The 27,120-nt window shown below is 47.3% G+C and overlaps 1 long non-coding RNA gene across 4 annotated transcripts; it reads right to left on the bottom strand.

Moving 5' to 3' along the window:
- Positions 1–2,168: 2,168 nt before the first annotated feature.
- Positions 2,169–7,850, bottom strand: LOC120707015. Of its 4 annotated transcripts, XR_005688646.1 has the most exons (7): positions 6,428–7,850; positions 6,295–6,343; positions 5,897–6,127; positions 4,173–4,445; positions 2,750–2,918; positions 2,528–2,626; positions 2,169–2,397 (listed from the first exon to the last, which is right to left on the bottom strand). It is a non-coding gene; the product is annotated as an uncharacterized LOC120707015 (long non-coding RNA). The 4 variants fall into 4 exon arrangements; XR_005688643.1 differs by having other exon boundaries at positions 5,897–6,343; positions 6,428–7,848; XR_005688644.1 differs by having other exon boundaries at positions 4,173–4,256; positions 5,897–6,343; positions 6,428–7,848.
- Between the last annotated feature and the right edge of the window lie 19,270 nt (positions 7,851–27,120).

Raw genomic sequence — 27,120 nt, 5'->3', positions numbered from 1 at the left:
TTGATATTCCCAACTCTAACCAATCTTTGTTTAATGGCCCATTCTTCTGCAGAAGACCTTTCAAAATCTAGCCTTTCTTCATGCCGGTCTTGTCTTTCTAGTTCCTTTAGCCAACAATTGCACCCCAGAATCGATAGATTTCAACTCTTCAGACTTTCTATAGATTAATAATTCAGAGGTAGCCTCCACATCTTCAATATTGGCTGAGATTTTATCTTTAACATTGTCGTCCTCTAATTATCTAGACACTCCAGAAACCAATACCTTAGATTCAAATTCCCCATCCTGGCTGTTTGCAATACACTGCTGATGGATTATTGGCTCCGATTGTTGCATAATCGGCTGACAACTATCTCGTCGAAGTTGTTGCACAATCGGATGTTGTACAACCGGTGACTCTGCAATCAGCTATTGCACACTTAATTGTTGAAGCTGACAAGTCGTATGACAAACCGACGTCTGTGGCAGATAATAATTTGATTGTTGTGTAATAGCCATTGACGGTTGACAACTCATCGATTGATAAGCCGATGCCTGTGGTTGGTAACCACCTGATTGTTGTGGTTGATAACTCATCAGTGAAGGGGTCAACATCTGTAGCTGATAGCTTGCTGCCCATTGAAACTGATAAACCATCGGCCGCGGTTGCTGAACCATAGGCTGTGGCTGTTGAACTGTTAACCATGGTTGCTGAAAAACCATCGGCTGCGGAGCCGATGCATAATATTAATAACCGCCTGTCTGAGCTGATGTTTGATGCTAAAAACCATCGGCTGTGTGGTATGATAATCAAACTGATGAATAATTTTACCAGCATCCACACATTTGACTGTATTACTCACCGTGCTTGCCATGCTGTTAGTCCAGTTAATCATTGCTTGTTTCATAGCTTGCTCGATTGTCTCTTGTAACTTAGTTGCGTCCATTGGAAAACCCATGATGATAATTCCACTATCGTATCCCACTGGGCGTGCCAAAAAATGTGTTGACGCAAAAATCAACACACTGGAGTCTGAAGGCACTGTTCGCCAAGCTTCAGAAAGTAGACCAAGCGTGCCAGTCAATCTGACCTTATGATTGACAAGGAAACAAGGGTAAATGTTAAATTCGAGAGAGTATCGGCTGAAGTTCCGAATATCCCTCACAAGCCATATCGGTAGGCAATTGCCGATACAGAAAACGACAAAATCATCTCGGTCGGCCGATTTGAAGCAGATGATCAGCTAGGTCAGCTGATGTGCGTAAGGAGTAGTGTAAAGGCTATGAATGTGTAATCTAAACAGCACTATCAAACAATCACCTGGAATAGATCTAATCGGCTATATGATGTTTTGAGTAAAATAATATGATAAACGGCCGATCAAATATATTCCAAGCTAAATAGATATCGATAAAAGCTAAAACTACAGGTAAAACCTACAGAGCTAGCAGATATCAATAAATTGTGAATTAATCAAGATGAGACAGCAGTGATACACCCGGAAGTCAAAGCCTAAATATAATTCGATAACTTTTGAATAGATCTGAACGAAGCAACAGTGATGTGCCCGGAAGTTAAAGCTCAGATTTACTCGGTAAACGAAAACTTACCAGCAAAATCAAGTCGCTTGAATGTGAGGCGTCCTTGATCAACTCGAAAGAACTCGCAGAACAAAAATGGCGAAGTCGCCAACGAAAAAGTAAATTGCAAAGAAAAAATAGGGTTTATTGATTGATCTTGTGATAAAAAATTACAATGACCGTCATCCCTTTATATTTATAGGGGCAGCTTGGATCTCACACAGGAGACTTGCCTAAACCAACTATGATTTGACTACCTTAATTAAATCCCAAACAATAGAAATATTAAGATACATGGACTCCAAACCCCTATGTGTAGAGTACTTATCGATGAAGCTTCTTTATCTGACTTGTCCGTGAAGAGGCAATCTTGCTTACGTGATCAATTTGGACTAGTCCTTCTCATGGGCAACTCACCCTTTATTTTATTTAACTAGTGGATTGCGCGCGTTGCGCGCGCTCATAATATCCTTGTATTAATGGGTAATCGATATGGTTAGAGAAGATATGTGCTCGCGTACCCTTATATTTACCATGTATCTGTTTCTTTTTTTAGATTTATAAACAGTTAATGTAATTAATTAAATTTTTATGCTACTAAATGCTTATAGATACAAAAACTCACAGTAGGTAGCTATAATATTAATATTCTACATTATTTATAGGGAATTATAATAGACAGTAGATTACATTTATATTACAACAAAACACATTTGGTGCTCTAGTAAAAGGCTAGAGACTACCAAGTACATAATCTAAAATCGAGCTGTAGTTGCAGCTGTTTTGGGATAGTCTGAAAAGAGTGGCTTGGTTTCTCCTTGATATAGACATTACATCCTGCAAAAGTTTAGACAAGAGGTGGTATATTTATGTTTTGTTTGATGATAGAAGTTGATGCTGCATCAACATAGTTGCTTCCTTATTCTGATGAGATTGGGAGCACATGATTGATTGGGACTTGTTTCACCTGATAGCCGCTGGCAAAATCTCAATTGTTCCAGATTTCAATTTTAGTATGAGGTTGTACAGAGCTAATTCCCCTCATTGATGCCGCTCCTCGTCTCTGCTGAAAGGCAAGCACCCAAATCAACCAACAATTTACCACTTGCACGAAGGATTAGAGCAAAGCAAGATGACCTTCTTTGAAAGACAAAGACTATGTACACGAGCAAAGCAATAAGCAACTCACCAAACATGGTTTGTACACGAGCAACTTGCGCTTGGCTTTAGATGGACAGCTTGGCTTAGATGACAGACTGTCTGCTGCTGATGCGTGGTTGCCCTAACACACCCCCCAGGCCACCGTCGCGACATCTCGAGTTGGCTTGGAGTCGAGGAGGAAGAGGCAACTCATTTTCCTAATTGGAAAATCAAATCAGGTATCAACCAGTAAAAAAGTAATTGCAAAATTGAAAGAAATTGCTTTGTCTCTCCCTTTCTATACATGTTTTTTTTCTTGTGATTCCATCTGGTTATACATCATTATTTATAAATAGTAGAAAACAAGAAATAGGGTAGCCTTCTAGGAAAAAATTACATATTGATACATATGCGTACATAGATTTCAATAGAGAATGATGCACGATAATCACACAAATGGTATATGAATGAAAGTTTTTTTTTGTGGTGGGTGATTTATTTTTGCTTGGGACTGATTGTCCTTGGCTCGTATACATAGTATTTAATCTCTTCATATATTCTCTTTGTTGTGCAAGCCTAAGCTGGAGCTTCTTGTGGACCCAAAACATAAAGATAATTAGTAAGGATCTGCAGGTGGTTTACTTTTTTAAGATAAGTTAGAGGAACCCTTACATACTTACATGACACGTCAAAAGCAATCTGATTCCTGATAAGTATAAAATGGAGAATGCAGTCTAGGAGTTACCTAATTATGTTTGAAAGAATATAAAGATTCCTTACATAATTATGTTCGAAAAAACATAACTATTTCCATTATGTGCATCTTGGAAATCAAATTACTGGAGAACTTTGTAGTCCCTCTTTTTCAGCAAGATAGCAGTGACAGAGAAGAAGAGTTGGGGGAATGATAGTAAGAAATGATATCACTGTTAAATGAGTTTATGCTCTAATCTTACTAATGGGGAGCTAACCCTTTTGTGTTGCCTTTTTTGTAATCATCTCTTCATTTGGATACATGCATAAACTGAAGCTACTAATACATATGTTAACTAATAAATCCATACTGCTGAGACCAATATCAAGATTACCTATCTCCTTTTTCAATAGATAATATGTGCACCATGAAGGAAGTCAGAGTTTGAAAGGGTTGTCAATCTCTTCTCCAGAAATAAGAATGGAAATGGAAAAATAAAAAAGAAGAAACAAATCCAAAGGATTAGACCTTGTAATCAAGCAGATGGTAGAAGGAGATTAAATATTACTGTTAAACAGGAATCATCCCAAGAAAATGGGAGTGAACCTCTAGCTGAACAGAACTAATGCGGTGCTTGAAACCAACAAGGCACATACATCTCACTACCTTCCGAATACCACCTTCCCAGTCCAACCAGCAAAAGGGAAATAAATTTATATCTTAAGGGAACACACATGGTAAGGCAAAGAAAATTATATGAAGATAAATCAGAACTAACCATTGGCAATGATAGTGAGGCAACAAATTGCATTTGGTTAGTTATATTCAAATAGTCCATATCAAAGAAAAATCTGCTATGAACCTGCACCAAAATGAAAAATAATGAGTCTGCACTCAAAAGTTACTGTTTTTAAACTTTGGATAAGAAACTACTGTGCAAGTCTGAGCTGGGGCTTCTCTTTCGTATATGAAATTTGCTTTAGCCAATTAGAGCCTGTGATAGAACAACAGTCCACAACATGTAGATGCATTTCTCAAAAGAAATTTTTCCCTGTCATTCAATTTTCAGAAATTGTTCAACATTCAGAGCAATTGCTTGGAGCTAAACTGAAAGTACAATTTCGCCAACAGGTCCAATCAGATATGTAAATTTAATAGGATTGCTAAAAAGTGGTATTCATTCAGTGATATTTCAGTAGGAACCTTAGCAGTCAAAGTCCATGTCATGTTCCCTGACTTAAAAAGGTTAATCATTTTGCCTAGAACAAAATTTCTATGGAAAAATGGTCCTACAAAGCAGCTCCACTCAATCCCACTTGCATTGATAATGGAAGGTTAACCAGACTTTCACTGAGGTTCTGAATCCTTTTAACTTAAGTTGAACATAAGATACAGGAAAAAGTTCCATTAAGACAAAGTGGAAACAGGACAACATGTATATATATATTACAGAATGGATATAAGGCGGACATAGCAACAAATTGTTTGATTATTTTTAGACATACGAATACCATTTTTTTTCATTTTGAAGTTTCAGTTCAATTCTTTATTAGCTTGGAGATATTCAACAACAGTGTATCAGTAATAAGAATCCAATGGAGCAGGTAGGAAAACCTGCTTGCTTAGGCTTGCTCCAACGGTGCCCTCTATATGGCCCCCCACCCCACGTAGGGGGAGCTTTGGGGGGAAATCCGATCCAACGGTTCCCCCCAAAGCTCCCCCTATATATGGGGGGAGTTGAAACTCCCTCTATATATAGAGTGAGTTTCAACTCCCCCTATATCTCTAATCACACCGTTTCTTCAGGATATTAATCTCGTTTGAGCCCCGTAATATGATGATAATGCGTATTATGACAGTACAAATACTGTATGATTTTTTTAAAATTCAAAAATGATAAATTAATAGTTAGTTAATGAGTGATAGTATATAGAGGGAATAGATATGGGGGGAATGGTTGGAGAGGAGTTATAGAGGGAGGAATTTTTTGGAGGGAGGTAGTAAAATATAGTAAATAGTACGTTTGGGGGGAGTTGGATGGGGGGAATGGTTGGAGAAAGCCTTAGGTGCTTATGTTCTCTTTCATCATAATCAATTTATCTCCAACATCAAATGATGTGTCCACTGTTTTTCTTAGCACATGGAAACCATAGTTCAGACCGCAAATATATCAGCTGTGGCTACCCACAGTCCAATCCAATTGGAGGTGCATACATGAGGCGCCCTATCTAATGTTCAGACTTTTGGACATAAGATAGATATTTAAATATTCAGATGTCATGAATATTTTGAGTACCAATCAGTTCTAAACATGCAGATCTATCAGATCATCTCAACTAGCATTAAATTTGAACCTTGCTTAACACGGGAAACACAGGGATAGCAAGAACCTAATTTCAGGACGAAGTAAATATGCAGTGTTACTAAGATGGCATCTCCCTAGACATAATTTTTCAATAACAATAGCTGCTAATGCAAAATCATTGGAAAGCAACCTCTTACCAGGGAAGGATAGAACTCAGAAGTAAAGGAGTTGAAGAGGCTTGGCCCTGACATCTTATCAAATATGTGTAATAATTGCAACTAGGCAGTCAATAGTAGCTCTTGCAAATCTATTAGAGGATCCTGAAGCCGCTTGTATGCATGTAAAGGCACTCTAGAAATGAGAGCAGGGGGAAAAACCTTTGAAAATTGTAAGTAGCTTGGCAAGCACATATCCATTCTCAGCACTTTCTTGTATATGCAAGGTAGATCAAGAAGTCAAAAGGGAGCAAATTAACAACTACTACAATTCAAATACCAAATCTTGAAAATTGACAGCAATAACACATCTTAGTACACAGGTGGACTAAACTTTGAAGTTAGACAAAGGGAATATGAAAGAAATGTTCAAGGATTACCTATATAGTGGTGCAGCCTTAAGATTCCTTCCGCAGAAGGCTAACCATGCTGCACCATCAAACAGGAGTGGCAACGGAAAAGGAGTTAGCACCCAGCAAGAAGAAGAATGCTAATTATGCATAATCAACTCACCCTGGCCTGGAGAGAGGAGCAATTAATCCATAGATCAGTTTGGCCCCTCCTAATCGAGGAGCATAGCAGATAGCGGTTAGCAACGAGCAGAGGGTGCGGAGGGCGGCGCCCACCGGAGATCCGACAAATCAGCTTGAGCGGGATGCCGGAGGAGAGCTGCAGGGAGGTGGACCACGCGACGGAGAGGGTCGGCGAGGAGGCGGCGAGGGCGGCCGGGCGAAGGTGAGGTCAGCGATGAGAAGTTGGCGACGGAGGCGAGCTCGGAGGATCGGAAGGAACGCCAATAGTAGCCAAAGCCGCAACCACCTGCGGTGCGCGTGGGCCGGTGCTTTGCAGCGCCCACCTATGTGCGCGGCCCGGTGCTCCGCCGCCGCCACCGGCGGGCGCGACCTGCCCGCGCTGGCTAGATCTGAGGAAACACATGAGGCAGAGAGAGGTGTCAGGGAAGAAGGAAGCTGCGGAAGCTAAGATACTTATCGCTACAGAGCAACCGCCTCCTTGTGCGCCGGCCAAACTATGGTCGTCACGGCCATGAGCGTCCTGGCTGTTGAGCCGTCGGGAGCCGCCGACCTGCCGCCGCCGTCAACGCCTTGGTCGCAGCCGCCTTCGCTTCGCCGGGGTGGAATGTCGGGACTGCCGGCTCCGTGAGCTCTGGAGGTGTCCACGTCAGTACTACGGGAGCAGGCAGCGCTGGGAGGGGGGCAGCAACGTCGGCGGCCACCAGCGGGGCCCACTCGCGTGGCACAGCGGCCGGTGCCGGACACCGCCCGGGCACGCGGTTGGCGCCACACCGCAGCCCGGTGGCGCCGTCGCTGCCCGCCACCGTCTCACGTGGGGAGGCGGCGGCACGGGGATGGGGCAGCGGCGGGAAGGAGAGAGCCGGTGGGGAGAGGAGGCCGCGCGAGCATCGCACTGCGCAGGAGCGCTGAGGAGGAGGGGGAAAGGAGGATGAGGGCCCACGCGGCGCGAGCGGCTCCGGCGCCGACCTCAGTTGTCCTTGTTGGTGGCGGGGAGGGCGAAGCTAGGGCCGGCGGCCGCGCGGGGAGGGAGGGAGCCACGGCCGGCGGCGGCGCGGGGAGGGAGGGAGGCCGGCGGAGCGAGCGAGGATGGAAGCAGGGAGAGAGAGAGAGAGGGGGGGAGGGGGCGGGAGAGGGAGGACGGCCGCACATCGCGGCCATGGCGGGCCCCTGCTCCTCCGCAGAGAGGAAGGTGCCGCGGCCATGGCGTGCCTCCATCGCGCGACCGCGCGGGCCTCCACCGCCGCGCCATGGATCCGGCGAGGGGTCCTGGATCCCGGCCTCGTCGCTGCAGCTCGGCACGAGGAGGGAGGGAGAGGAGCGGTGGAGTGGCGCGAGGAGGAGGGGCTGAACGAGCAGCGGCGCCGGAGAGGGAGGAGGTTGGGGACGCCGGCGGGGGAGGAGGAAGGGGGCGGGCGGGCGGCACGGGCAGGGAGGAGGAAGGGGGCGACGCGGGGAAGAGCGGTGGGAGAGAGAGAATGGGAGGGAGGAAACTGGAGACCGCCTGGCAGACGAAACTTCATGGAAGGAACTCACGCCACCGCTGTAAATGCCAGAACAAGCGTGAGCACGGTGTGAACGCGGAGAAAAAGCGGTGCGCAGCTGCTGCTTCCGTGTGAATGCGTCGACGCGGTAAACGGCGCTACAATTTCCACCACAGATACACATCGAATGGACCGTGGAATTTTTACTGTCGTGGACGCCCCGAGAGCTCACGGAGTCCCGCACGAATCATATATAGAAATTACCTTGCCATGCACGTGCTACCCCTGGTCATGTGAAGTCTCTTTTGCCGTGACTTGCCTCCTTAATCAATAATAAAATAATCCGGCCAGGTGCTAACCACACTTGATTAATCGAGAGCTCTCCACGTGATAAAACCACATACGTGCATTGCAAGTACTATTAGCTTTTATCTCTTCACATGTGAACTCCATACACTTTCACGCTTCAGGCTCTGTCAGCAACTTCAAAAGCATATCGGCTTCCAAATTGATACTCTGCCCAAGTACACCAGTAACCGATTGCTTCACGATTCAGATTACATCGGATTTACCAAAATCCGGTGTCAACAGTTAGTGATCTAGAATAGGGAGAGGGTATAGGTACTCAGGAGAGGCACCGGTCTTCGGCGCTCTTCTCAATTTTGTATCTCTACGATAGTGAGAGCATGGTTCGGGAGAAGTGCCGGGGTGTCGGCACTCTGCTCCTAGCGTGTACCTCTACGGATGCTGCTACTTTCTTCGGGTTTTAGTAAGTATTCGTAGCTCCTATCTCTAGTATTTTACTTAGTATAGTAGATGCTAGTAGTGCTTGTAGTTGAGTGAGATCGGTTCTCTTACTCGCGGGTTCGTCGCTCTGTATTCGTATAGAGTGTTGTAGTTTGCTAGGGGGGCCAAAAATAGTTAGACTGTAGTACTAATTAATAGCGTAGATGTGGTGTCTAGGCTAGGGATTATCCTTTGTTTGCCTTATATCCCACGGTTTGTTAAAGGTAGGCCATAGGTGGCTAAAACCTATTGGTCCTTCATAATCCTCCACGTTCGGATATAGCGTAGAGCTGTTGGCCGGAGTCACCTGGCAAACCAGGTGTAAGCCGGTGCCCGAAGCGAGTATTGTGCCCGAGAGATCGACCTTTAACTCAGCTATAGTGCTATCTTATGAATCATCTCTACCCTTCTACCTATCTTGGTGTGTCCTTGGACCGACTAGAATAGCTTGGATAACTCGTAGACATCTGCTTCTTCAAGTTCCGGCATTTCAGGCTCGAGGAATATTTTCAATCTTTGGACATTTGCCTTGAAAACATTCCCGTCATCGTCCTAGAGGGTTATAGCGCCGTGGTCGGCAGCGTTAAGTACTAGAAATGGACCTTCCCACTTACTTCTAAGCTTACCCTGACCAAACAAATGAATGCGAGAGTTGAAAAGGAGTACCTTATCTCTAGCCTTGAAATGCTTGATCTTGATCCGCTTGTCGTGCAATCTTTTTGTATGCTCCTTGTAGAGCTTGGAGATGTGGTAGGCCTTTTCCCTCCATTCATCCAATTCAGCTAGTTGGATTTGTCTTTTCACTCAGTTGATTGGAGATCCATGTTCCACCTCTTGATTGCCCAATGGGACATGTACTCAAGTTCAACTGGTAAATGGCATGTTTTTCCATAGACCAGTTGGTATGGCGTCATTCCTATCGGCGTCTTGAAAGCCGTTTGATAAGCCCATAGTCCCTCGGGTAACTTGCTCTTCCATCCTTTCCCCATGGTATTGACCGTCTTCTGCAGAATGTTCTTGATTTGTTTATTAGATGTTTCTGCTTGACCACTTGTTTGGGGATGGTATGGTGTGGCAACCCGGTGATCTACTCCGAGCTCGCTGAGGCACTTCCTGAAGGTTCTGTCGATGAAGTGTGAGCCTCCATTGCTGATCACGACTCTAGGAACTCCGAAGCGAGGAAATATGATTTCCTGAAACATTTTCTTCGAGCTCTTTGAGTCAGCCGCAACACAAGGAAGTGCTTCAACCCATCAGCACAGACCTTGAGTAAGTATGGAATGTCCCAAAGGTGAAATTGGATGAGGTGTATCAACTTTTTCTTGTCTTCTCCTCGAGGTATGTACCCAGTCACCATGAAATTTACCAAGTTCACATACCATGGACTGGATGAGGTGATCTTCAAAAGAGTATCATCTCCTAAGTAATCATTGATCGGCAAGTACGATCCTTGTACTTGTATTCTCGAGAGATGATCTGCCACGCAGTTATCCGCTCCATGCTTATCTCTGATTTCTAAGTCAAACTCTTGAAGTTGCAGATTCCAACAAATGGGTCATGGCTTGGCATCCTTCTTGGTTAGGAGGTACTTAAGTGCTGCCTGATCCGTGTACACAATCACTTTAGCACCAACCAAGTAGGATGTGAACTTATCCATGGCAAATACTACCGCCAGAAGTTCCTTCTCCGTTATGGCATAGTTGAGTTGGGGTCCGATCAATGTGTTACTGGCATAAGATATAGAATAATGATGTTTATCTCTACACTGACCCAACACTGCACCCACAGCATAGTCGCTTGCATCGCACATGATCTCGAAAGGAAGTTTCCAATCGGGAGGCTGAATGATGGGTGCGGTTATGAGTGCCTTCTTGAGGGTATAGAAGGCCACAAGGCATTCCTCGTCGAAGTTGAATGGGGCATCTTTTGCAAGCAAGTTCATCAATCTGGCTATACGGGAGAAGTCCTTGATGAACCTCCTATAGAAGCCGGCATGACCCAAGAAATTCTTGACTCCCTTGACATTCGCGGGGGGTGGTAATTTCTCGATGACGTCGATCTTTTCTCGATCCACTTTGATTCCTCTTTCAGACACTCTATGTCCAAGGACAATCCATTCTCTGACCATGAAATGACACTTCTCCCAATTAAGGACTAACTATGTTTTGTGGCACCCCTTGAGAACTTTGTCCAAATTCTCAAGGCATTGATCGAAATTTTTGCCATAGACTGAGAAGTCATCCATGAATACTTTCATGATGTTCCCAATCTGGTCTGAGAAGATCGCCATTATGCATCTTTGAAATAAAGCCGGTGCGTTGCATAGACCAAACGACATTCGCTTGTAGGCGAATGTATCATAGGGGCAGGTGAAGGTAGTCTTACTCTGGTCATCAGGATGAATAGGAATTTGATGATAACCAGAGTATCCGTCGAGGTAGCAAAAGAATGAGTGTTTTCCTACCCGTTCAAGCATCTTGTCAATGAAGGAGAGAGGGAAGTGATCCTTCTTGATAGCCTTATTAAGCATCCAGTAATCGATACACATCCTCCATCCGGTAACTGCTACAAGAAATCATTTAATCCATGACGAATTTTTGGTGACGTTTACAAAAACCATCATAAACAGACATAATCTATGACGATGTATGAATTTTTGTCACAGTTTTGCAAATAGCCCATATAGGCTCTAATTTGGGCCCAGTATCTGTAACAAATATTTGAAAACGTCATAGAATGAAAATAGAAATCATCATGAATTTAATATCATGCTCAAACCACAATTTGGACCACACTCTTTTCTCTTTTCTTTTATCCCTCTGTTGTTGGTCAAAACCGACCGGCGAGTAGCGACGGGCAACACAAAGAGCCGGGAGGTCGCCGGGGCGCTGGCAGGCACTGCTCCCTCGTCAAATGGCCCGCAATTCTAGCACACGCCGCGGCTTCCGGAGATGCAGGGCGTGCCACCTGACCTATACCCGATCAGGAGGGTGCGAACGTGCTTTGCGACGATTTGCCTGCATACACAAACACGTGTAAACATAAGTCCGAGCCGTGGTCGGCTCCCCGGGACAACTCTTGCATCGGCTTTAAAGAGCCGATCGAGTCCCGGTGTCAGATTGGATCTGCATATCCAGATAGTAATGGATAAAGCAAATAACTGCAAAAAACTGCTTCAATTAAACCTAGCTAATCTAATCTACAATGGTAAAAGCTTCACTGCTAGATCGGAACATCCTACACATAATTAGGCCTAACGAGCGTAATAGATAACCAAACCTTAACCAGAAAAGAGGCCTAAGAATAAGCGAAAGCCGATTCCCGGATCAATCCCTATTAAGATCAAAGCAAAGCATCTAATACGTCGCCGGATCATCCAACCCGTTTGCAAGGCCTAACCTATCAGATATTACACCAATTCTTAAGTATAAGAATGAACCATAACAGATTAGATCTACTAGATAAAGAAGAAGCAGGGTGTTATCTCTACGCGACTAATTCCATGCAAACGAGAATTAGTATAAGATTAAAACATGATCACGCAGAGATAACATGATATTCGTAGATGATAAGCAACAAAAGCACGATGAATCTACTAAAAATATGTTATCGCCATAAATTAACAGGGTTAATTAATGGGCCGTAAGCGAGTTGGGCTTAAAGCAGAAGTTTATGAAGTTTAGTTATTTATTACGTTCATTTGGCCTAATTACGTGTAGGATGTTCCGATCTAGGAGTGAAGCTTTTACCGTCGTGGATTAGATTAGCTAGATTTAATCGAAGCAGCTTTATAATTATTTGCTTTATCTATCAATATCCAGATATACACAGATCCAATCTGACACCGGGACTCGATCGGCTCTTTAAAGCCGATGCAAGAGTCACCTCGGGGAGCCGACCACGGCTCGGACTTATGTTTGCACGTGTTTGTGTATGCAGGCAAGTCGTCGCAAGCACGTTCGCGCCCTCCTGATCGGGTATAGGTTAGGTGGCACGCCCTGCGTCTTCAGAAGCCGCGGCGTGTGCTGGAATTGCGGGTCGTTGACGAGGGAGCAGTGCCTGCCAGCGCCCCGGTGACATCCTGGCTCTTCGTGTTGCCTGTCGCTACTCACCGGTGGGTTTTGACCGACAACACATTCTGGCACACCCGGTGGGGCATTCATCAACAACAACGCCCGCCGTAGAGATGACAGGACCTCAGGACCAAGCACCGGTTCCGCAGGCCGCCAAACCTGTCACGTATGAGGAGCTGACTCCAGAACACAATAAAAAATATGATGAGGTCAAAGCTCAGTTCAAAGCCGATCTCATCTGCCCTTTCGAGAGGACCCGCAACCATGGCATCAGGTGGGAGGGGTTCTCACGCAAAGGCGCTCTCGACAACGTGGACCTGTCTATACCATCAGAGGAGCGCACCAGAGCCCTATGCCAGGAGATGAACTACATGGTGGCTCACACGCTTCATCGACACTCAGAAAGCCTGGTGAATGAGCTCGAGCGTGTGGCACATCGTGTCATCCAGGAGTTGATCAAGAACCAGTACTCCCCATCAGGACCAATTCTGGGGAGTCATAGGGGAGAGACCTCACTTCAGTCTAGGCTGCCATTGCCAGATTCGCTCACAAACCCAGGACCGCAAGGTTCATCGATCTACGTCGTCTACAAGATTGGCGGTGACCCTGGAGAAGGCCAGTTCCTGAACGAGCTGCCTAAGGAGATCCCGCACGGCTACACGTGCGTATACATACCTGACAGTGTCAGTCCAACGCGCGCGGGACATCTGGTGGGTACAGGAGCTCCAGGGGCAGATGCAGAGAAATAGGCATGGCTAGCGAAGTACGCTACCGGGCCGAGTGCTGAGCCCTCGGCCCCAGGAGTTCTCAGTGTGGATCAGATCAGTGCAATATTAAGAGACTAGTTCGGCATCCTGCCCAAGAGAAAGGCGATCGGCTATTCTAAGCCGTATCCGAGTGATTACGACTTGATCCCGTTGCCACCCAAGTATCGGCACCCGGAGTTCACTAAGTTCAGCGGGTCAGAAGGGGCCAGCTCCATCGAGCATGTGAGCCGATACCTAACGCAGCTTCGGATGATCTCAGTGTCGGATCCTCTAAGGGTCCGTTTCTTCTCCCAGCCTCTCACAGGTTCAGCCTTTGGGTGGTATACATCACTGCCCCCAGATTCGATCCGGACTTGGAGGCAGCTGGATGATCAGTTCCACACCCAGTATCATTCAGAGGCTGCTGAAGCAGGGATTGCTGACCTCGCCCAAGTCAGGCAGAAGCGAGGGGAAAGCGTGTCTGAGTACGTACAGTGCTTCAGAGAGGTCAAGAATCAATGCTACTCATCGCGTATCACAGAAAAGGAGGCAGTCGATTTGGCAGTTCTGGGACTCGCTAAGCCGATCAAGGATCTGGCTTTTCAGTTGGAATTCACCTCTTTGGCACACATGGTGTAGAATCTCACGGCATATGAACACTATCACCCGGAGCTGTACCAGGAAAAATTCTAATGCCATGTAAACATGGCCCAAGCAGATGATTCTGATGATTCTAATGGGGAACAAGAAGTGGCTGTGGCAGAGTGGACCCGGGGGGGCAAACGCCGTCCCGTGCAAGTGGGTCAAACAGAAGGGGCTTGTGAAGGGCTTTGACTTTGACGTGGCCAAGGCAGAGAAGATATTCGACTTACTGCTCAAGGAGAAGCAGTTGAAGCTCCTAGAGAATCACAAGCTGCCAACGGCACAAGAGCTGCAGGGGAGGTTGTATTGCAAGTGGCACCACTCGTTCACCCATGCCACGAATGACTGCAAGGAGCTGCGTCGACAGATCCAATCGGCTATCGAGCAAGGCCGATTAATTCTGTCCCAACGCACGATGAAGGTGGATAGTCAACCGTTCCCACAGGCTAACGTGGTGGAGTTGTCGAATCTTGGACCTGTGGGCCAGAACTTGGCGTTCCAGATCAACATGGCGGGACCCATGCGCCGCCGTGTCGAGCAGAGGAAAGAGGCCGCTTGTAACACCCGGTTTATAAAAGGACATAAACCGAGCAATCATATACGTGCCAGGATCAAGTCACACGTATATACAACAGAATGAACAATATATCACAGCACATATCACGAAAAAGACATAATAAAGCGAATACGAATGTATTCATTACATTAATGACAAAATGTATGATACAGCGGAAGCGAAATACAAAATACGATAAAAACTCTCCAAAGCTGAGCAGGGCGCCACAGGGACGTCGACTGGGAGACAAACGCCTAGAAGTCCTCGTAGTCCTGGTAGCGCTGAGCGAACTCCCTTGCCTCGGCAGGAATTGAGCAGCAGTAGCGTATCCAAGAGGAAAAACTAGAGAAAAGGCAAGAGTGAGTACACAACTTGTACTCAACAAGTATAACACAAACTATGAGGCTCTAAGGTTGGCTGACTGACTGCATTAGCTTTTAAGTCTTGGCAAAATTTTATTAAAGCTATTTACTACAAGTGGATGAATTACCATAAACCCGGTTACATAGTAATTAATCAAAATTAATCATGTTACTACTGAGAACCAAACCGAAACCACCAAGGTAACCCCGAGAGGCACCCCCCTCGTCGGAAGGAGATAACCCTACTAATCAAAAGGAGGATCTGGGCCGCTCATGACCGCGAGCACGGCTAGTATACCAGTTTTACACTCTGCAGAGGTTGCACATCTTTACCCACAAGTCGTGAGCTACGCTAGTTGTTCATCACACTTTCTTAGGTGAGATGGCTAGCAAACTCACTACGAGGCCTTTAGAAAGAATCTCGTTTGTAAGGAGTAACCGTGAGGGTTGGATCGGCGACTATGTAGCAGGTCTAGTGGGCGTCAAGAATACCACAGACGAGGCCACTCAGTACGAGGGACATAGAAGCTTACCACCCTTGCCCCACAGGTAAGTTCCTCCAAACCAAAAAGACCTAATTATTACACCAAGACCGTCCCATTCCAGTCTTGTGGTAGCGCTGTTGTCCCAGGTTGTCGCTCTATGAACTGGTCCTTATGGAGAGTGGCCAACCCAGCAGTAAGCACCGTGCTGGCCCCCTAAACCCTGTTTCTAACAAAAACCAATTTTAATGAGACATGAGCCCCTCAAACGGGCCACTCTCAGAATTAAGTTGCATATACCATTAATCAAATTAATTAAAAAGGACCAAGTGTGTTATAGCGTGGCACCTAGCACCACTAACCAAAATGCAACCCAAAGGATATATATAAAGGATATAAAGTGGCTAGGAAAGTCCTTATAGGCATATAGAATTAAAATGCAGTATGAAAATGTATTTAAAGTGATAGGTTGTTCATGTTATACTTGCCTTCCTCAAAAGTTCTCCTGCTGCTCAAACTGCTCTGAAGATGGCTCTTGGCACTGGTACTGATACTCCTCCGGTAGCTCAACGTCTACTCACGATTGCAATGCCAAAACAAGTCCACATATACACATACATGCAAACAAGAGCAAAAACTAAGAAACAGTACATCAATACATAGAAACAGCACACTAAACTAGTCTAAAACTATTCTACGCGTTACAACGATCGCGTGGACATAAAGAACGCCTAAAACGGAGCTAAAACGCATAATCTAGGCTAAAAACAAGTTCCAGGGACCTATTTGTAAGAAAACTGAGGTTCCAGGAGGTTTCTGGGCTAAAACGAGGACTAAAATGTAATTAAACCTTAGTTCTAGGGTCTAACTCGCAAAAAGTCAAGGGCTGGATGGCGGGTTCAAAATCTAAAGAGCTCAGGGGGCTGGGTGTTAATTTCTGGACCAAACTGCAAATTCTTTTGAACACACCAGGACTGCGGGTTATTTTCAAGGAAGTGGGAGGGCTCTTTAGCAAAACTGATAGGGCGAACCGTTATGTTTAGATCCGGTCGCTTGGATTCGGATCGGAGGGCTCGGATTTGATGAGATCTAAATCTAATCAGAGCCGTTTCCTCCAGATCGGGCGGCCACGAAGGCTTGGGCGCGCGGGCGGCGGCGCTGACCACTGGAACAGGGGTTCCGTGGTGGCGCTGCGCCGGAGAAGACCGAACTCGGTCTTCCCGGGGCAGATTCGAGCGGGGCTTGGGCGGGGAAGAATCTACGCGACATGCGTTAAGCACTGGTGGCGACGGGGGGGCTGCTCGGGGCTCGGACGGGGCTCGTGGCAGAGCGAGGCGGCGCTAGCTCGCCAGCGAACAGTGCCTGAGCACCTAGGGTGTACCACGGGTCCTAAAACCTGGCGCAAAAGGAGCAGGGGATCAAGGCGTGCTCACCTAAGCTCGGGAGTGAGCAGTGAAGGCGCGCAGAGGTGTCAACGTTGGAGCCCCTGCGGCGGCGCTGGGACGGAGTCGGGGAAGACGCTGCTGCAGGGGTCCTCCGGGCTTCTGGACTCCGTGGATCGACGCGGAATGATCCTGCAGAGATGCTACGGGGGTCAGGAGGACCGGAGATGGGCCGGCGGCGAGGAATTGCGGCGAGACCAGAGCTCACCTGCGGCGGTACGCCGTGGCAATTTCGGCGCTGCACAGGCCGAAGTCGGGGAAGAAGGGCCTGGCGTGGAGCCTGGGCGCGCGGCGGGGCTGTTGCGGTGGTTGGCAAGGGCTGGAAGGGCGCGGTGTGGCTGGTCCGTGGTGGCGCAGAGGACCTTGCGCGGCGGAGCAGTGCGGAGCGAGGGGGAAGACAACGCTCTAGGGTTCAGTGGCGGCTGTGGAGTTGAGATGGCGTACAGGTGCCGTGGGGTGCGAGTTAAAGTAGGCGTGCGGGATCTGGGCGTCCGTGCCGTGGGGCGCGCGGGCGAGGATCTCGCCGGGAAACTCGGTTCGGTTAGCTCGCTGAGGAAGGAAGGTAGGTAGGGGATGGCGCCGATAGGTGGGCCAGGCGGGGTAGCGAGAGAGCGTGACGCGGCGCAGGCGGGGTCGCTGGCGTGCGGGACCGGGCCGTCAGTGAGAGAGAGGAAGAGAGGCGGGCCGGTTGGGAGCGGGCGCACGTGGCGCGGGCTGAAGCGGGAGGAGGAGGTGTGTGCGCAGTGAAGCGGGCCGAGCGGCGAGTTGGGCCGAAGGCTGCGTGAGCGGGCTGCGAGCGCGCGGACTGGGCCGCCAGGGAAGGAAAGGAGTGGGCCGGGGAATGCTGGGCCGCAGCGGAGGAAAGCTGGGCCGCGGGAAAGCTGGGCTGCGGGTTTGGGCTGAGGTTTTGGTGTTTTCCTTTTCTATTTCTAGTTTTCTCTCTTCTTTTTCTTTTCCAAACTTCACACAACCTATTTGAATTCAAATTTGAATTTGAATTCAATTCTAGCACTCAAACAAATAAAACAATGCTCCAGCATGAATGCTCAAACATTTTAACCCTACGATAAATTTTAATTACTTGAGGATCAAAATTAGATTAAATGCAAGTCTAAACACAATAAACCTTGGAAATTTAATTAAAGCCAATTAAATTTATTATTAATTAGGAAATTTAAATTAGGGTGTTACACCGCTTCTGGCAAACGGCCCCAGGATGAAGACGAGCCAGAGCAGCAGCATGCCACTGAAGAACAAGTCCGTCACATCCGCAATCAGCTCCCAGCTTCCAGTCGGCTTCTGGAAAAGTACCAGTACCAGTACAAGTTGCACCGCCGATATGAATCGGAAGAGGAGGAGTATGAGCACCACACAGGGAGGACGCTGGGGAGGCGCCAGGCTATACGCGACCACTGGCATTGCCCGTTCTTCAGGTACTGTTGGAATTCCGGCATGAGCCGATTGCCTACTATCGATGATTGCTTGGAGTGCAGGCCTCGGGGACGCCAGCCAGGTGAGCCATCGGTGTTCCAGCGCTTGGGGCCCAGAACACGTCACGACGACCATGGCAAGCGGCCATCTAGGGATGATCTTGAGCTAGAAGAGGAAGATAAGTATCATCGTCCACGATGGTGTCCTGACGGGCTCAGCCGCTCACAGAAGCGCAGGGTGCTGCGCCTACGCAATCTCGAAGAGACGGAGACAAGGTATCTTGACGTGCTGAGGAAAGCACGCCCGGATCTCGCAGAGCAAGTCAGGCACCCGCGAAGGGTGGAAAGGCGCCCTCCAAGGAGGGAGTGGCGCCCCAAGCAGCCAAGAGCCGATGAGAAGCCATCGGCTGATGTGAACATGGTGTTCATGCTCCCGTCGGAGTTTCGGGCGCCCCAACCGGAGGAATTGGCCATTGCGCAGCTGGATCTTGGCCCACAGCCGATCATCTTTGAGAACCACAAGGAGAAAAGCTACAAGCACCTGAAGGGAATGTATCTCAAGGGCTTCATCGATGGCAAAGCCTGTGAACAGGATGTTGGTCGACACTGGCGCCGCGGTCAATCTAATGCCGTACTCGGTACTGCGCCGATTGGGTCGTTCTGCTGCTGATCTCATCAAGACCAATGTGATGCTCAATGATTTTAACGGCCAGCCGCCGGAGGCACAGGGCGTCCTCAATGTGGAGTTGACAGTTGGCCGCAAGACCGTCCTAACCTCGTTCTTCATCGTCAACAGCAAGAGTACGTACACAGTGTTGCTCGGGAGGGATTGGATTCATGCCAATTGTTGTTTTCCTTCCATGATGCACCAGTGTTTGGTCCAGTGGGATGGCGATGAAGTGGAGGTGGTCCGTGCAGATGACTCCAGCGAGGTTTCGCTCGCAGACATGAACGCCTGGGACGCGGAAGGGCAAGAGCCGATCTCGGGGATCGCGCTAGGAGACTGTGATCGGATCGAAGTGACAAAAAACGGATTGAGGCTGGTCTTATCCACTGGCCTCACAGAATAAATGCATCCTGTCAAGCTACGGAGCCCAGCGGGCTTAGAGAGGCCGGTCCCAGCGACTGGCCCCAAAAAATAGACAATTTTTGTTTAGGATCGAAATTGTTACATTGTGGACAGACCTTTGCCTGCTCTGGTAGTTGGTTGTTGAATGAGCATTCAGTTTCAAGGAGTAATATAGAAATGGCCGGCCCGTGCGGTCGGCCAAAAATTTTCTTTTGCCATCTCCCCGTGTTTGCTGTCGACGTGGCAGATGATGATGAGTCACCTGCGTCCACAGTCAATTTAACAGGCGATGGCAAGTTGGGGTATGGGTTTACATCAGCTGACGATTTGGAAGAAGATGATATCGGTCCCGGGGATAAGCCGCGACCAACATTTATCAGCAAGAAGCTAGACCCGAGTCTGCGTGAGCCGATGATAGCACTGTTGTGGGAATACCGGGATTGTTTTGCATGGGATTATACTGAAATGCCTGGTCTGGATAGAAGCATCGTTGAACATCGGCTCCCGCTTAAGAAAGGATTTCGGCCGTTTCAACAACGAGCAAGGCAGATGAAGGCTAAAGTCCTGGAGGAGGTCAAGAAAGAGGTGCAAAAGATGTTGTACGCAGGGTTCATCAGGCCATGCAGGTATGCAGAATGGATCTCCAGTGTGGTCCCTGTACAAAAGAAAGATGGTCGATGGAGAGTCTGCGTGGATTTCAGAGACCTCAACGCCGCTGCCGGTCACAAAATGCTGAGCTTTATGGATAGTAACGTCGGCTACAACCAGATCTTCATGGCCCTAGAAGACATAAGTAAGACCGCGTTCAGGGTACCAGGAGCGGTCGGCTTGTTCGAATACTTGGTTATGACATTTGGATTGAAAAATGCCGGTGTAACGTATCAACGCGCCATGAATTATATTTTTCATGATCTCATCGGCAAGCTGGTATAAATTTATATTGATGATGTCGTAGTCAAGTCCACATCGGCTGGGGGGAATCTAGAAGATCTGCGTAAGGTTTTGGAGCTGACTCGGAGGTTTGGGCTCAAGATGAACCCTAAGAAATGTGCCTTTGGCGTATCGGCCAGTCAGTTCATAGGATTCCTAGTACATGAACGGGGAATCGAGATTGGCTTGAAGAGTCAAGAAGCGGTAAAAACAATGAAGCCGCCTACCACAAAGAAAGAGTTACAGAAGCTTATCGGCAAAATCAACTTTGTCAGACGATTTATCTCCAATCTGTCTGGGCGTATCGAGCCGTTCATGGGTCTGGTGAAGATCAAGTCCGAGGATAAGTTTCACTGGGGGGCAGAGCAGCAGCAAGCTTTCGACGAAATTAAGTAATATTTGTCGAAGCCTCTAGTTTTGGTTCCTCCACGGCAGGACAGGCCTTTCTACGTGTACTTGTCCGTGGGTGACACTTCCATCGCCTCGGTTCTGATACAGAAGCATGACGACCAAGAGAGGGTTGTCTTCTACCTCAGCAGGCGCATGTTGGACGCCGAGACCAGGTATCCCGAGATCGAAAAACTTTGCCTTTGTTTATTCTTCACATGTACAAAGCTTCGACATATTTTGCTCTTAGCGGAAACAATCGTCATATGTAAATCGGATGTCATCAAGCATATGTTGTCGGCTTCTATTCTGAAAGGCCGACTAGGAAAATGGATGTTTGCATTGTCAGAATTCGATATCCGATATCAACCTGCAAAGGCAGTCAAGGGACAGGCACTAGCGGATCTCATTGCAGACAGAGTCAACACTGATGTATCTGCACTTTTTGTACATGCCTGGGCCATGTTCTTTGACGGATCGGCTTGTGATGATGGGTGCGCCGTAGGAATTCTTTTGGTATCGCCTTGTGGTGCGACTTATTCTTTTTCCATCAGGATGGCTACTCCATGCACCAATAATTTAGTAGAGTATGAGGCCGTTCACAAGGTAATGGAATTACTCTTGGAAGCTGGTGCAGAAGCAGTGGAAATATTTGGGGATTCGAAGCTAGTGATTTCTCAGCTCACGAAAGAATATAAATGTGATTGCGAGGCTCTTTTTCCAATATGGGTGCAGTGCCGTGAGTTGATGTCACGATTCAGGTACATTAATTTCCACTGGATATCAAGGACTTTGAATAGTGAAGCCAATGACTTGGCACAGATGGCTTCCGGATACAAGGAAACAGCCGATGGGGTCGATGTAGAGGTTCAGTTTCTAGAACCTGGAGACTGGAGAGCCGATATCTTCAATTATTTGAAGGATTCGGCTCGGGGGGCACCCAGAAGGATAAGACTCAAAGCTATGAAGTATGTTCTAATAGGAGACGACATGTTCTACAAGACTTTAGAAGGACTGCTGCTTAAGTGTTTGGGGCCTTCGGAGTCGAATCGGCTCTTGCACGAGGTTCATGAAGGAGCCTGCGGAACTCATCAATCGGCTCATAAGATGAAATGACTGATTAGACGATCGGGATATTACTAGCCTACCATGCTTGAGGATTGTTTTAAATATTACAAGGGATGTCAGGCATGTCAGAGGTTTGGCAAGATTCAGATGGTGCCGGCATTAGTAATGAATCCTATTATTAAGCCATGGCCATTCAGGGGTTGGGCCATGGATATGATTGGTTAGATTAACCCGCCATCTAGCAAAGGTCACCAATGGGTGTTAGCTGTCACGGATTATTTCACAAAATGGGTGGAGGCGGTACCCATGAGGTCGGTGGCGTCGAAAGATGTGATCAGTTTCGTTAAAGAGCACATCATTCATAGGTTTGGGATTCCTTAGACTATTACGACCGATGGAGGATCGGTCTTTATATCGGAGGAATTCAGAAAGTTTGCCGATGACACGGGGTTCAAGCCGATCAGATCATCCCCTTGTTATGCCCAGGCTAATGGACAGGCTGAAGCATCCAACCAGAGCCTTATCAAGCTAATCAAAAGGAAGATCGATGAATATCCTAGGCGCTGGCATCAGGTGTTATCAGAGGCTTTGTGGGCATATCCTATTTCGTGTCACGGATCCATCAAGACGTCACCATATCATCTGGTCTACGGTCAAGACGCTGTGTTACCATGGGAGATCACGGCCGGATCAAGGCGTGTTGAGTTTCAGAATGATCTATCAGCTGAAGAGTATGCAGCTTTGATGAGCGATAATGTGGAGGATCTTACAGAGCTAAGACTTTGGTCACTCGAGAAGATCAAGGAAAACAAGGCTAAAGTTGCTCGTGCATACAACAAAAAGGTCAAGACGAAAGAATTCCAGGTTGGAGACTTAGTTTGGGAGGCAGTGCTACCATTGGGAACTAAAGACAGGATGTATTGTAAGTGGTCTCCTACTTGGCATGGACCGTACAAGGTTGATCAGGTCTTGCCTGGAAATGCGTACATGCTTGAAGAGTTAGATGGTGTCAAGTTTTCTATAGCCATCAATGGCCAACACCTCAAGAAGTATTTTCCGAGCATGTGGGAAGGCGACTAACAAAGAGCCGATGAGATCCATCTGGCTGCATTGTAATAGGCCAACACTTTGAGTTGGCCAGCAAAAAAAAAGAGATCGGCCAACACGTTGAGTTGGCTAGGAAAAAAAATGAATGATGAAAATGAGATAGCCAACATGTTGAGTTGGCTAGCAAAAAAAAAAGAGATAGGCCAACACGTTGAGTTGGCCAGCAAAAAAAAAGAGAGATGGGCCAACACGTTGAGTTGGCCAGTAAAAAAAAGAGCAAAAAGTGAGAGAGGCTAACACGTTGAGTTGGCCAGAGAAAAAATATATATGAGATGCAAGGCAGCCGATGTGTCACCATCGACTTGAGATGTTTTAATGAGTACAAGTTTCAGGTTTAACAGGCAACATTAAATGTTTTCTGAATAGTTCTACTAGTTCAGGAACCCTTCTATGGCATGGATGGCTTCTGTGCGTACGGCGTCGGCTCTTGCAATGATCACTTCATCGTCCTTGTCATCGCCTGTTACTATCTATTGACTCAAGGTGCTTATCTCTGCAAACTCTACCCGTATCTGTTCGGTCATTTCTTGGGCTTCTTGCTTGGAGTTTGCAATTGAGCTTTCTCCTCTTGGATCAGTCTTTGGGAGCTGCTGACCTTTTCTTCGAGTTCCATCAGTTCCTTCTCTAGGAGGTCGAGTCGCCTTGTGCTCTCGGAGATGTCAGTTTTAGCATCCAGAGTTGCCTTCTTTTGGTTGAGCAGTTTGCACTTCTGAGCAATGTCAGCTTTTAGAGGGATTTGAGAATGACGTAATTCTATTCTCTGTTGTGCTGCTTTCACCTCTGCCCGAAAGAAAGGAAGATGGCCGGCTGGCCAAAGCTTGACTCGAAGTGGCTCTGGAAGTTGGGATTCTATCTGCTCAAGGATTTCTTTTATCTTTCTGGAATCATCAACCAGAGTATTGATTGGAGTAGATAGCAGATCCTTGATGAGTTGAAGCCGATCTGCCAAGTTAGCCGATTGCTGTTGTAGCGAAAATGGCCTCTCATGCCATATTTCAATATAATGTTTTGGCGATTGATGACACACGCAACACTTGAACTAATGTGTTTCCTTAGATGATATACTCAGGCTTTTAGGTTCAAGTGATGACAAAGAGAAGAGAGGCGAAGCTAGGCCCGAAGGGCCGCCCCTACGGGGGTTCCGCTACCCGGTTAGCGGACGGGGGTCGAGGGGGAGCCGCCCCTCGCGGGTCTCAGGGCAGCGCCCTGAAACCTAAAAGAAATCAAGTCACCGGTTGAACCGACGCCAAGCAAATTACACACGTCGGTGCATTGACTTGAGCACGTCTGGGAGTTTTAGTATCACCGGTTAAACCGACGTAAGGCAAAATGTACTCATCGGTGCAATGACAGAGATGGCCTGCGGGCTAGGGTTTGGCACCGGATGAACCGACGATAGGAAGTTTGAATACGTCGGTGCAATGGCAGAAGCAGACCAAGAAAAATGCATACATCGGATGAACCGATGATGCACCGGTTAATGGCGTCGGTGCAGTTGTCCAGAGAGTTTGTTTTTCAAGGATCAGAGGACAGTTGCACTCACCGGTTAAACCGACGCTAATATTACATACACCGGTCGATTGCGTCGGTTGATTGCCCGTACACGTAACGGCTAGTTTTCAGTGGGCAGTTTAGTATCACCGGTTAAACCGACGATGGCAATTTGGGGAGCATCGGATTAACCGGTGTTAAGCACATTTCTGGCAGCTTTTCTCCAACGGCTATATTTGCTTGTGCTGCCTATATATACCCCCAAGGCCGGGTCATTTGAGTGTGCTGGAGTTAAAAGAAGTATACTAGAGCTAAAGATCATCTCCAACCACCATAGAGCTTCATTGTACATCATATAGGCTTAAGCACACTTGTTAGAGTGCTTAGTGCTTGATTAGGGATTAGTTCTTGCGAGAGCTCCCTTGAGAGAAGTCTTGCTGCGGCAAGCAAACACTTGTACTCGTCGTGTGACCCTCCGACTTGGTGTGGAGTGGCAACGACACTTTGTGCGGGGAAGGAGGCCCCTACTTGGTGTTAAAGCTCCAAGATAGTGAAGACGGTGCCGTGGTGACGCTTCGAGATAGACGGTGGCGGTGACCTCGTCTTTGTGACTTGGTGTCACTTAGCCTTTGCTTGTCGGGAGCCTTGGAGGCGTGGCAAGACGGTGATCAAGCGAAGAGACTCGGTATCACACTTGTTCTTTGTGAGCAAGTGGCCGTGGACGTAGGGAGGGACTTTGGTGTCCTAACCGAACCACGTTAAATCGTGTGTCTTGGTGTCTTCACGGGAGTTTGCATATCCTCTCCCTTACCGCTTTACTTACCGCATTACGTTTCCGCATTTACTCTTTCTTGCTTACCTTTACTTTCCTAGTTAGTTTGATTAGGATTGACTATAGGTTGCAAGTCTTTTGGGGTAAGTAGAGGGTAGCATAGATAAACCTTAGTCATAACTAGCATGTGTAGGACGTGTTAGGTTTATCTTATGCAATTAGATTGAGCCCTAGGATAGAAAAGCGATTAGCGACCCTATTCACCCCCTCCCCCTCTAGGGTCGGACACCCCGGTGATCCTTACAGCTGTAAAGATGGTACCTTTGCTCCAAGGGCAGTCAAGCCCATTGATGCTGGGTCAAAGGAGAGCAGATCTGAAATGTTGAAGCCCTGTGAAGATATCAGAGTTAGTTTTGGGAGCAAGGCATATCAACAGAGTCATCGGCTGATTTAAAATCGGCTCATGCGATGTTACCTGTTGTAAGGAAGAAGCGATAGTCGATCCGAGTACGATCGACTCAGTTGGGGCAGCAACAGTAGCATCGGCTATGACGACTTGTTCGTCACACGTCTCTATTGGAGCTTCAGGAGTTCTGGGTTGGGCTTCCATCGTCACATCATTTGTTGCGGTTTCTTCGCTATGAATTTCTGCTTGGATGATGGTTGCTTCTTGTTGTTCAGGGATTTCAGTTGTTCCAGTATTGACTTCATGAACAGCGGTTCTCTATTGTGATGGGCTTCCAGTGCTAAGGGTTTCTTCAGTTGTGTCCTGGAGAAAAGATTATAATCAACCAGAGTATATGTGCATGTGAAAGGGGAAAACATTCAGGAAAATTTAGAGAGATGGATTACCTGGTTGGTGTTGGAGTCTAATGGACTTGGAGAAGGTTGTGATGTCTTCTTGACGACCCGTCTCGTGAAGGTCTTCCTTTTCTTAGTTGGCACTCAGGGGGCAGCACCTCCAGAGAATTGTTTCCGCTTAGAGGCCGACTGCAGTACGTCTGGCTGAACAGTCATTATTACTTTCTTCATCGATGGTGATCCCTTGCAAAAGAGAACATCAAGGGCGGATGGAAGAAAGTAGAATGGTTCCCCGTTATTTGTCATGGGTTCTGGACCATCTTGTTGCTGCAAGCGAGGTGAGCAAGGTTAGCCAAGAGAAATGGGAGAGGGGTTAGAAAGAATAAGAACACGGATTCAGTACCTCTTCCTCGGGGATTGCCTATTCAGGATCAATTTGCTGCAGTAGAGGGCCTAAAGCTCTTCTGAATACGTGAGTTTTCCACATTTCCCACCAAGTGTTAAAGCCGATTGACGAGGAAGTAAAGCTATCCAGTCTAAAGGCAGTTGGGTTCTCAAAAGCTTCAGATTCAGTGAATGGAAAGTGGAGGGGATTATCTAGGCCTTTGTAGAAAACTCTGAACCATTTTGCTGCATCTGTTGGGTTCAGTTTACTGCCAGGAAGGCTGAATAGAGCTTGGCCATAGCTGGTACATCTAATTGGCTTGCCATTCTCATCAGGGAAGGAATTCTTGGCTAAGCTTTGGAAGTTTGGGATCTGATGCTGGAAGTAGAGTTGTGCCCATAACTGAATGAACCACCAGGGGCCTCTAGTTCTGAGTTTCTTTTGGTTGAGCAAATTAGTTGTCATCAAAAGGAGATATCTGTATGTTTCTCCGAGAAAGAGTTTGCCTAGGCCAGTGTGGTTGCCATGGGCCAGATGGTAGGCCAAAGGAAGATAATTCTTGGTTGGAGCTAAGGAAGGACCACAGAAGACGAAGTGTTCTAACCAAATGTTCAGGAAGGCTGTGTGTTCCTTTTTACTCACTGGACCTTTTGTTTTCATGTG

Source organism: Panicum virgatum, chromosome 5K (genome assembly GCF_016808335.1).
Source record: "Panicum virgatum strain AP13 chromosome 5K, P.virgatum_v5, whole genome shotgun sequence".
NCBI lineage: Eukaryota > Viridiplantae > Streptophyta > Magnoliopsida > Poales > Poaceae > Panicum > Panicum virgatum.
The sequence above is the reverse complement of the archived record's forward strand: the minus strand, read 5'-3'. Positions and strand labels throughout refer to the sequence as shown.